Source organism: Pan troglodytes, chromosome 9, assembly GCF_028858775.2.
Source record: "Pan troglodytes isolate AG18354 chromosome 9, NHGRI_mPanTro3-v2.0_pri, whole genome shotgun sequence".
Taxonomy (NCBI): domain Eukaryota; kingdom Metazoa; phylum Chordata; class Mammalia; order Primates; family Hominidae; genus Pan; species Pan troglodytes.
Window position 1 is genome coordinate 64,315,120 of NC_072407.2, and position 12,376 is coordinate 64,327,495.

General features: G+C 49.9%; 1 pseudogene; it reads right to left on the bottom strand.

The window, feature by feature from the left end:
- Window positions 1–11,126: 11,126 nt before the first annotated feature.
- Window positions 11,127–11,967, bottom strand: LOC107967341 (small ribosomal subunit protein uS5-like; annotated as a pseudogene).
- Window positions 11,968–12,376: the final 409 nt, after the last annotated feature.

Here is a 12,376-nt window from a genome sequence, read left to right on the forward strand (position 1 = left end):
CTGTAACCTGTTGAGTGTCCCGACAATAACATCATTGATCGTTTGCCTAGATTTTGCAACCCCTGCCCCCACTGCTAAACCACAGTTTATTGCTTAGCAGCTCTGACCTTATACCTCCTTATCTCTCCGAGGTGGCCTTGAAGCCCAAGTGTCACAGAGTCAAACATGGTTAAAGAGTAAAAGTGGCTTTAGAAATCATGGTGTCTGGGAATTCTCAGCAGCTGGAGCTGCCCCCACTCTGCCTCTGTTGAGACTTTCATGGGAAGCCAGGGTTTTTAGGGGAGCATGTCCTGACCCTCGGCTATGTACAGAAGGAAGAATTACCTGGGTGGTTTGACCAAGTCCAGGCTGCCCCCAGCCCAGGACTCCTCTACATGCAGGACCAGGCTGGCGATGTTCACCAGCTCTCCCGGACCGCCCACCTGGGCCAGGAGAACCAGAGGCTCAGTCCAGGTGGGGTTGGGGGACTCACCATGATGTGGCCCCTTCCTCTGCTGGTCCATAGCAGAATGGGACCCTTCTTTCTGCCTGTTCCTTAACTCATTGCTCCCTGTCCTGGGGAGTAACATCCACAACCTCTGAGTGCCCCCGCTATGACGCAGCCTGCTCCCACTCTGCTCATCGTCTTCGGATCCAGTGTCTGCTTCTTGGGCCTTTGTGCCACGTGGCATGCTTCCCACCTCCTCTCCGTCCTGGTCCCCTCCCCAGCCTTGCTCTCCTGCCTGCCGAAGTGGCGCCCGGTGCAGAGAAGAGACAGGCCCCGCCCGAGGTAGACTTGGGCGCGCTTTGTGTTGCTTACGGTGGCTGGTGGCAAAGTGCTGCCCCAGGGCCTTTAGAAAGACCCTAAGGAGAATCCGTCAAGAAGCCCCAGGAAGTGACGAAATCAGGGACTCCCTCACCCTGGGATCTGGGAGGGGGTTGAGTGATTATTCCTCCCCCTGCATGTCATTATCATGATTATTTTCCTAGAGAAAACCACACCTGTCGATTGGATCTCCCAGTCCTGGTGTGGGGGGTTAACTCAGGAGGGTCAGCTGGAGGAAACAATGAGAGGGGTGAATAGAGGGGTGAGGGCTCGAAGTTCCTAAGCTCGTCTTACCTACCCCTGAGACCCCTCAGCATCTTTCTGGTCAATTAAGTAAAAGAAGCTGTCCTGAGCTCAGTGGGTGGCCTAGCAGTGTGGGAGCAGGCCTCTTAGTCCGCAGTTCAAGGGCCTGGCTTTGGGGCTGCACGGAGCCTTGGCAGGGAGCCCACTGCAAGGTTAATCTGTACCTTCTCTGGCTCCACATCTGCTGGAAGAAGAGAGTAAAACCTTTGTTCCCTCTGCTGGAAGAGGAGTTTGGAGCCTATCTTGCCAAAAAAGACTGTGTTTGTAAGTATTCAGTAGATTTGTGTGTACAAAGAGAAGTCAGCAGAAGCATTTTCACCCAGAGAAGAAATTTCATCACCCTCATCCTTGGCGCATGGGAGTCAGGCAGTCTGTACAGCGAGTGACGGGAATGTCTGACTCCATGAGGCACTGAAGAGAAAACAGAAGGCTGTGTTCTCTCCTCGTGAAAGCTAAGGGTCCCTGCTGACAGTGTAGCTTGCCATCGATGGCTCTGCTTAGTCAAAATGACGCTCCATGTGTTCATTTATTTTTTGAGACAGGGTCTCGCTCTGTTGCTCAGGCTGGAGTGCAGTGGCACGATCTCGGCTCACTGCAACCGCTGCCTCCTGGGTTCAAGCGATTCTCCTGCTTCAACCTCCCAAGTAGCTGGGAAAATAGGCATGCACCACCACTCCCGGCTAATTTCTGTAGTTTTGGTAGAGACAGGGTTTCACCATGTTGGCCAGGCTGATCTTGAACTCCTGACCTCAAGGGATCCACCCACCTCAGCCTCCCAAAGTGTTGAGATTACAGGCGTGAGCCACCGTGCTTGGCCAACGCTCCATGTAAATGTGTATACACTTTATGCAGACAGGAAAGATTTCCTGCTTCCATGAGCATCCCCGCGAGTAACCAGATGAGAGGGATAACAATCCAAGAGATTTTCCAGAGTGCTCCCTGGACCTCCGGATTCCGGCATTTTCGATGGCCCTCAGGACTTCCATATTCGCTGTTCTCTCTGCCCGGATGCTCTTCCCTTAATTTCTCCTGGGCTGGCCTCTTCTCAGAATGGAGGGCTCAGCTGGAGAGTAGCTCCTAGCAGCCTTCCCTGACCCCTCCGCAAAGGAGTTCATCTCCCCAAGACTCAGTCCCTCTCTATGCCATTACTGGTTTTGCTTTCTTGTAGTTAACACTATTTCCGTGGAATATACTGACCCTTTCCAGCCTCCACTGACTATAGTGTGAACTTTCTGAGAGTCATTGGGCCTTACTGTCATCATCACTGCCGTATCCCAGTGCCTAGAAGGGTGTCTGGCACCTGGGGATGTTTAGTCATTATCTATTGGATGGGTGGATGGTACTTGGGTTTGGATGGAGTGAGGAAGAAGATGACTTGGAGAGACAAGTTGAGCCAAGAGGACGAGTTGGCCTTTTCTTTCTTCAGCTTTCCTCTTCACATATGCCCCTGAGGGGAGATCACTGGAGAAAGAGGCAGCCCACTGTCCCTGTCCCTGGAAGCACCTTCACCAACAATGGGCTGATATTCTCCCCATACGCTGGGCCAGGCAGATGGAGTCTCCTTCTGCCGAGATGTTTCTGGGGCAGAAGATGCACCTCTGCCACCATCCTTTACTTAAACCGGAAGACTCCCAGCCCCTGTGAACAAGTCCGTCGGAAGTTCTCTGTCTGCATGGGGCTAGAACCCAGGGAACCCCAGGCTGGAAAAAGTGGGTGGGCCCACATGGCTTGCAGAACTTTAAAAGTAAGTGACACAGGTGGGAACAGGCTGAAGGAGCTAGGTTTCTGTTTTTGTTTTGTTTTGTTTTGTTTTGTTTTGTTTTGTTTTGTTTGAGATAGTCTCGCTCTTGTCATACAGGCTGGAGTGCAGTGGCACGATCTTGGCTCACTGCAACCTCTGCTTCCCGGGATCAAGCAATTCTCTTGCCTCAGCCTTCCAAGTAGCTGGGATTACATGTGCCTGCCACCCTACCCAGCTAATTTTTTGTATTTTTAGTAGAGATGGGGTTTCACCATGTTGGCCAGGGTGGTCTCGAACTCCTGACCTCAGGTGATCCACCTGCCTCAGCCTCCCAAAGTGCTGGGATTACAGGCGTGAGCCACTGCGCCTCGCCTTTTTTTTTTTTTTTTTTTGGATGGAGTCTTGCTCTTGTTGCCCAGGCTGGAGTGCAATGGAGCAATTTCGGCTCACTGCAACCTCCACCTTCCGAGTTCAAGCTATTCTCCTGCCTCAGCCTCCCGAGTAACTGTGATTACAGGTGCCTGCCACCACACCCAGCTAATTTTTGTATTTTTAGTAGAGACGGGGTTTCACCATGTTGGCCAGGCTGGTCTCGAACTCCTGACCTCAGGTGATCCACCCTCCTCAGCCTCCCAAAGTGCTGGGATTACAGGTGTGAGCCACCGCGACCGGCCAGGGTACAAATTTTCTTTTTTTTTTTTTTTAGACGGAGTCTCGCTCTGTCGCCCAGGCTGGAGTGCAGTGGCACGATCTCGGCTCACTGCAACCTCTGCCCCTCCAGGTTTAAGCAATTCTCTGCCTCAGCCTCTGGAGTAGCTGGGATTACAGGCATGCGCCACCACGCCTGGATAATTTTTTTGTATTTTTAGTAGAGATGGGGTTTCACCATCTTTGCCAGGCTGGTCTTGAACTCTTGACCTCATGATCCACCCACCTTGGCCTCCCAAAGTGCTGGGATTACAGGCGTGTGCCACTGCGCCTGGCTATGGATACATATTTTCTAACTCATTCTCCTGGTTTCAGCGTTTTGTGTTTTTGGGTGTTAGGCTTGCTAGAATTGTAATCTTTGCCTTCCTGGAACAGAAAGCTCCAACTTTGTGTGTAATTTTACTGAAGTGGACCCACTGCTCAGAAAACAAAAAGAGAAAAACCCCAGGGGAATTAGGATACACACATATTGCAAAAGCCTCTGTGGTCAAGTGTGCGGGATTTCCAGAGGAAATGAAAGTCAGGACCAGCAAGAATATCAGATCAGCTGGCCAGAGCCCACCTCCATGGCTAGTCTTGCCCTGCAGCCAAGAACAAGCTTACTTCCTCTGAGTCAGCTCATAAGCCCTCCTTGGACCACAACCCTGGGCTGCATGTCAGTGCCACTGCCATGGTGGGTCCCCTGAGAGTCTAGGAGGCCTTAGAAAGATTCCGAGGCCTGGCCATGCATGGATTTTGCTCTTAAAAAATGTCTCTCAGCCGGGCGCAGTGGCTCACACCTGTAATCCCAGCACTTTGGGAGGCCAAGGCAGGGCAGATCACAAGGCCAGGAGATCGAGACCAGCCTGGCGAATGTGGTGAAACCCTATCTCTACTAAAAATACAAAAATTAGCTGGGCATGGTGGTAGCATGTGCCTGTAGTCCCAGCCACTCGGGAGGTTGAGGCAGGAGAATCGCTTGAACCTGGGAAGCGGAGGTTACAGTGAGCCGAGATCGTGCCACTGCACTCCAGCCTGGCAACAGAGCGAGACTCCGTCTCAAAACAAACAAACAAAAAAAGTCTTTCTCCTCTCTTTCAAATGAGCAGCTGCCCTAGAACCCACAGGAATGGATGGAAGGATAGAAAAAGGCAGAAAAGACACCCGCGGGACACTTTGGAAGCCAGTGCCATCTCTCTGTTCTCTAACAGTGCTAAGAAAGGATGGGCCTGTGGGTAATCATTCTGATCAAAAGCCAAGGCAGCAGCTGGACTGTGCCTCCAAACTGTTCTGGAGGAAGAAAATATGCAAAGAAAGATGTTATTCAGGGCTGCAAGCAGCCTCCCTCTCCTGCTCAATCTCCCTCTTTCTCTCTGAAATTCTTCCCACCCACGGGTGCCAGCTTTTTCTGTCCCATGATGTCGGGGGTTGGGACGGGGGATGGGAGAACTGACTGCCTGACTCCACCTGACCAGCTGCCTGCAATCTGTAGGTCGTGGAGTATAGGAGATCCAGACTGTTCCCCAGACACCAACTGCCAGCCTTTAAGTGTCCTCCATTTGCTACCACCCAGGGGACCAAGGGTTTTTCTCTCCCACAAACCATATAATTGGACTCACAGCCTTTTTCTTTTAGGAGAGCTTATTGAAGGGTTGATAGGAAGGGCACTGACAAGATAGGGGGGCTACCAGCTTCCCCAGGGGAAGTGACTCCTAGGCCAAGACTTTACAGCGTGAATTTGTGTTTCTCTGACTTGGACAGTTGGTTAGGATTAAAAAGGAGAAGCCATTTTTCAGCGTGTGGATGGCCACCTCCCCAGAAGAGTTTCTCTTCTGGGAATAAAGTAGGAACCAAGGGGCTTGATGCAGTGGCTCACGCCTGTAATCCCAGCACTTTGGGAGGCTGAGGCAGGTGGATCACCTGAGGTCAGGAGTTCAAGACAAGCCTGGCCAATATGGTGAAACCCCGTCTCTACTAAAAATACAAAAAATTGGCCGGGCACAGTGGCTCACGCCTGTAATGCCAGCCCTTTGGGAGGCCGAGGCGGGTGGTTCACGAGGTCAGGAGATCGAGACCATCCTGGCTAACATGGTGAAGCCCCGTCTCTATTAAAAACACAAAAAATTAGCTGGGCATGGTGGTGGGCGCCTATAGTCCCAGCTACTTGGGAGGCTGAGGCAGAAGAATGGCGTGAACCCGGGAGGCGGAGCTTGCAGTGAGCCGAGATCTCACCACTGCACTCCAACCTGGGCAACAAAGCAAGACTGGGTCTCAAAAAAAAAAAAAATTAGGCGGCTGTGATGGCACGCACCCATAGTCCCAGCTACTTGGGAGGCTGAGGCAGGAGAACTGCTTGAACCCGGGAGATGGAGGTTGCAGTGAGTCAAGATCGCGCCACTGCTCTCCAGCCTGGGCGACGAGCGAGACTTCGTCTCCAAAAAAAAAAGGAACCAAGGTCATACCAATGTTCAAAGTTCAGATAAGGCTGAGTGTGGTGCTTATGCCTATACTCCCAGCTGCTTGGGAGGCTGAGGTAAAGGGATCGCTTGATCCCGGGAGACTGAGTCTACAGTGAGCTGCGATCATGCCACTGCCCTCCAGCTTGGGCAACAGAATGAGACCCAGTCTCAAAAAAAAAAAAAATTTAGATAAGATATTTTGACTGAAAATCTATCATGAACCCCAAAAATTCTGCCCAGGCCAATGTAGTCCAGGGAGAAGAGTGTTTTGCTTTATTAAATTTGTTTCTCTAAAGAGTTGGACCTGTGTTCATTTGCCTCTTTCTCCAATGCCTTAGAAATTAATGGTGTAGATCAATGAGGTACAACTTAGAGTCTAGAAATAAACCTATACACGCAAGGTCAATTAACTTTCAAAAAGGGTGCCACAGGCCAGGCGCGGTGACTCACGCCTGTCATCCCAGCACTTTGGGAGGCTGAGAAGGGTGGATCACCTGAGATCAGGAGTTTGAGACCAGCCTGGCCAACATGGTGAAAGCCCATCTCTACTAAAAATACAAAAATTATTCGGTGTGGTGGCAGGTGCCTGTAATTCCAGCTACTTGGGAGGCTGAGCAGGAGAATCATTTGAACCCGAGAGGTAGAGTCTGCAGTGAGCCGAGATAGCACCACTGCACCCCAGCCTGGGTGACAGAGCGAGATTTCATCTAAAAAAAAAAAAAAAGTTGGAGGGGCCACAGTCATTCAATAAATGGAGCTGGAACAGGCTGGAACAACTGGATATCCATGTTCAAAAGAAAGAAGTTGGACCCTTACCTCATACTATGTACAAAATTTACTGAAAATGGATCAAATATCTAAATGTAAGAGCTAAAAACTACCAAACTCATAGAAGAAAACATAGGGCTAAGTCTTCATGACCTTGGATTTGGCTATGGATTCTTAGATATGACACCAAAAGCACAAGCAAGTAACAAAAGAAAAAATGGACTTCATTGGTATCTAAAACTTTTGTGCATCAAAGACCACTATCATGAAAGTGAAGCGATAACCCAAAAATGGGAAAAATATTTGCAAGTCATATATCTGATAAGAGTCTAGGATCCAGAATACATAAAGAACTGTTAGAACTCAACAATTCAAAAAACAAACAAACAAATGAGCAAAGGACTTGATTGTACATTTCTCCGCAAAAGATCTGCAGATGGTCAATAAACATGGTCCTCAACATCATCAGTCATTAGGGAAATGCAAATAAAAGTCACAATGAGGGCTGGATGTGGCGGCTCATGCCTGTAATCCCAGCACATTGGGAGGCTGAGGTGGGCAGGTCACAAGGTCAAAAGATCGAGACCATTTGGGCCAACATGGTGAAACCCCGTCTCTACTAAAAATACAAAAATTAGTTGGGCGTTGTGGCATGCACCTGTAGTCTCAGCTACTCGGGAGGCTGAGGCAGGAGAATCACTTGAATCCGGGAGGCGGAGGTTGCAGTGAGCCGAGATCGCGCCACTCCAGCCTGACGACAGAGCAAGACCCCGTCTTGAAAAAAAAAACAAAACAAAACCACAATGAGATACCACTCCCTACCCACTAGGATGGCTATGACTAAAAACACTGAAAATAACAAGTGTTGATGAGGATGTGGAGAAATTGGAAACTTCATACATTGCTGGTAAAATGGTACAGCTATTGTAGAAAACTTTTTGGCAGTCTTCGAACACTTAACCATGGAATTACCATATGACCCAGCAATTTCACTCTTAGGTATATACCCAAAAGAAGTGAAAACAGAAACTGGTACTTGAATGTTCATAGTAGCATTATGTGTAATACCCAAAGGTTTGAAACAACCCAAATGCCCATCAACTGGTGATTGGGTAAACAAAATATGCTATATTTATTCATTTCATGGAGTTTTCTTCAACCATAAAATAATGAAGTATTGATAGATGCTACCACATGGATGAATCTTGGAAACTATGCAAGATGCCAGACACAACAGCCCACATATCGTATGATTCCATTTATATGAAATGTCCAGGCTGGGCGTGGTGGCTCACACCTGTAATCCGAGTGCTTTGGGAGGCCGAAGCGGGTGGATCAGGAGGTCAAAAGATCGAGACCATTCTGGCTAACACGGTGAAACCCCGTCTCTACTAAAAATACAAAAAATTAGCCGGGTGTGGTGGTGGGCACCTGTAGTCCCAGCTACTTGGGAGGCTGAGGCAGGAGAATGGCGTGAACCTGGGAGGCAGAGCTTGCGGTGAGCCGAGATCGCACCACTACACTCCAGCCGGGGTGACAGTGTGAGACTCTGTCTCAAAAAAAAAAAAAAGAAAAAAAAAAAAAGAAATGTCCAGAATAGGCAAATCCATAGAGACAGCAGAGTAGTGGTTGCTAGGGAACTGGAGAGACAGGACAATGGCAGTCACTGCTTAATGGGTATGGAGCTTCCTTTTGGGGAGATAAAAATGTTCTGGAATGAGATGGTGGTGATGGTTGCACAACATTTTGAATGTATAAATTTTACACTTTAAAATGAATTCTACACTTTGGTTAAAGTGGTAAAATTTTTTTTTTTTTGAGACGGAGTCTCACTCTGTCGCCCAGGCTGGAGTGCAGTGGTGCAATCTCGGCTCACTGCAAGCTCCACCTCCCAGGTTCACACCATTCTCCTGCCTCAGCCTCCCGAGTAGCTGGGACCACAGGCGCCCGCCACCACGCCTGGCTAATGTTTTTGTATTTTTACTAGAGACGGGGTTTCACCATTTTAGCCAGGATGGTCTCGATCTCCTGACCTCGTGATCTGCCGCCTCGGCCTCCCAAAGTGCTGGGATTACAGGCGTGAGCCACTGTGCCCGGCCGAAACAGTAAATTTTATGGGATGTGAATTTTGCCTCAATATAAAAGAAAAAGTTGGTTGGCTGTGGTGGCTCACACTTGTAATCTCAGCACTTTGGGAGGCCAAGGCAAGAGGATTGCGTGAGTCCAGGAATTTGAGACCAGCCTGGGCAACACAGCTAGACATCGTCTCTATAAATAATAAAACATTAGCCGAGCGCGGTGGCTCATGCCTGTAATCCCAGCACTTTGGGGAGGCTGAAGTGGGTGGATCACCTGAGGCCAGGAGTTCAAGACCAGCCTGGCCAACATGGCAAAACCCCATTTCTACTAAAAATACAAAATTTAGCCAGGCATGGTGGCGGGTGCCTGTCATCCCAGCTACTTGGGAGGCTGAGGCAGGAGAATCACTTGAACTCAGGAGTCAGAGGTTGCAGTGAGCCGAGATCATGCCACTGCACTCCAGCCTGGGCAACACAGCAAGACTCCATCTCAAAAAAAAAAAAAAAGTTTTGGGCCGGGTGCGGTGGCTCATGCCTGTAATCCCAGCACTTTGGGAGGCCTAGGCAGGCGGATCACTAGGTCAGGAGATCGAGATCATCCTGACTAACATGGTGAAACCTCGTCTCTACTAAATGTACAAAAAACTAGCCGGGCGTGATGGCAGGCGCCTGTAGTCTCAGCTACTTGGGAGGCTGAGGCAGGAGAACAGTGTGAACCTGGGAGATGGAGCTTGCAGTGAGCAGAGATCGCGCCACTGCACTCCTGCCTGGGCGACAGAGCGAGACTCTGTCTCAAAAAAAAAAAAAAAAAATTAGCTGGGTGTGGTGGTGCATGCCTGAAGTCCCAGCTACTCAGGAATCTGAGGTGGGAGGATTGCTTGAGCCCAGGAGGTTGAGACTGCAGTGAGCTATAATGGTGCCACTGCCCTCCAGCCTGGGCAACAGAGTGAGACCCCATCTCTAAAAAAATTAAAAACATGGCCGGGCAAGGTGGCTCACGCCTACCAGCACTTTGGGAGGCTAAGGCAGGCGGATCCCTTGAGGTCAGGAGTTCCAGACCAGCCTGGCCAACATGGCAAAACCCCGTCTCTACTAAAAATACAAAAATTAGCCAGGCGTGGTGGCAGGCACCTGTAATCCCAGCTACTTGGGAGGCTGAGGCAGGAGAATCGCTTGAACCCGGGAGGCAGAGGTTGCAGTGAGCCGAGATCACACCACTGCACTCCAGCCTGGGTGGCAAGAGCAAGACTCTGTCTCAAAAAATAAAAATAAAAATAATAATAATAATAATAAATTTTAAAAAGTAAAAAACAAACAAAACAAACAAAAGACAGAAAAAAAAAAATCAGCCTCAGATCTAACCCCTGCGCTCGTGGCTTATTTGTGGAACAGTAGTGGAATGGATTCTCACAGTGGTTAGGACTCTAGCTTGGAGAGAACACCAGTGAGGATCTACTTGTCTTCTGTTAGAGAGAAACTGTCAGGAAGCTAGGGAGGATTAGCCTTGTGTTACATTTGTTCCCAAGTCTAGTTGCTCAAAACCAGGACTCCTAGAGCTGGTGAGTTGTGGCAAGTACTTTTGTTTGGTTAACCCCAAATCAGTCCCAAAACCTTTCTTCCTGTCCTCCACTCACTGTAAAGGATGGGATGGCCGGATATGTCCTGGCTTTGTCTTTGTCAGGGAGGACTTTAGACTTTATAGCCCCTGTTTGGCCAGTGCTGTGAGGAGAGGTCAGGAGACCTCTTGAGACCTTGAAAACAGTCTTTCTTTGCTGATAAGATCAAAGCTGGACGGTGAAAATTCTTTGCCTGGTATCACTCCCTGCTTCCTGCATCTGAACATGTTGTGAGGATGTGGTGTATGCGGCTGCTGCAGCCATCATGAAACCATGAGGGGAAACCTAAAAGAACCAGAATGACCATAGCCCAGAGCCCTGTCTTTTCTTCTCCTTTTTTTTTGAGATGGAGTTTCACTGTGTCACCCAGGCTGCAGTGCAGTGGTGCCATCTCAGCTCACCGCAACCTCCACCTCCCGGGTTCAGGCAATTCTCCCGCCTCAGCCTCCCGAGTAGCTGGGATTACAGGCACCTGCCGTCACACCCAGCTAATTTTTGTATTTTTAGTGGAGACAGGGTTTCACCATGTTGGCCAGGCTGGTCTTGAACTCCTGACTTCAAGTGATCCACCCACCTCAGCCTCCCAAAGTGCTGGGTTTATAGGCGTGAGCCACCGTGCCCGGTCTTTTTTTATTTTTCAAAGGCTTAACTTTTTCTTGTATAAAAACACTATGTTGTAGCCACAGCTGGAGCCTGGGTCCTCTGCACAGAGACTCTGGTCTGGGTCTTGACAAGATGGCGAGTGAATTCCTGGTAAAGAGACTTGGTGAATACAGTATTCTTCTAGAGGTCGGGTCAGGTAGCTGTAGGTCTTGGAGATGACATCAAAGCTGGCCTTGGCAAAGTTGCCCAGGGTGGCAGTGCAGCCCCTGGCCAAGGTGTAGCAGTCATCGATACCAGCTATCATCAGCACCTTCCTGGGCACTGGGCATCATGGCGGAGACGATGCCAGCGCCCTTGGGCACAGGGTTAAGGTGCACTAGCACAGAGCCATGGTGGCCTGTCACCTTGCAAGGGACACTGTGGGGCTTGCCGATATTGTTCCCCCAGTAGCCTCTGTGCCCAGGGACCGTGGAGAGTTGATGGCCCCTTGGATGGCGGTGGCCACCTCTTGAAGCACTTAACACGCAGAATGAGGTGGCCATTGTAGTCGAGTGGCAACAAATGACTTGAACCTGGTGTACTGGCCAGCGCAGGTCGGCTTCTGCACCGGCATGATCTTCAAAACCCCATCCTTGAGAGAAGCCCCCAGGGAAAAAGTAAATGATATCAGACTCCTTGAGGGGCAGGGAGAAGAGATAGACCTCCTCCAGGGACTTGATCTTCATGTCCTTGACCAGACGGCCCAGCTTGGTGACGGGCATCCACTCCTTATCCTCAGCCTTGCCTCTGAGAGCTCCATAGCCTTGGAGCTCTCATGCCCCTGGCCCCAACCCTGGCCGTGACCTCAGCCCCAGATGCCAGTGCCGAAGCCTCTGCAGAAGCTGCCACTGTTCCTCATCCCAGGGCCTCTGGGCCTCCCACTGCACTGTGTCATCTGCCATTTGGTGTTTTCTCGGAGAAGAAGCTCTGTCATCTTCTTACATGAGCAAAGTAAACATCTATGTCTTTCCCACATTGTTGGTCATGTTTTCTGTTACTTGCAGCTGAATGCATTCCTGTGCCATCAATCATGTCCACTTTAGAGATAAACAGGGCATCGAAAAAGGGGAGGTCTTCCTTTGGAGCCAGCTTCTTGTTTCTTGGAACTGGAGATTCAGGTGGAGGAGGAGAAAAGTCCCTCTGCCTGGGGGTTGAGCTGGGGATGAGGAGTGGAGTTTCCGGCAGAGAAGTCTTGGGGTAAGGCCAATACTCGCTCTTCCATGACAGAGCCTGAGGATCTTCCCTGGCCCCAGGTCCCAGGCCTTGGCTGCATGAGG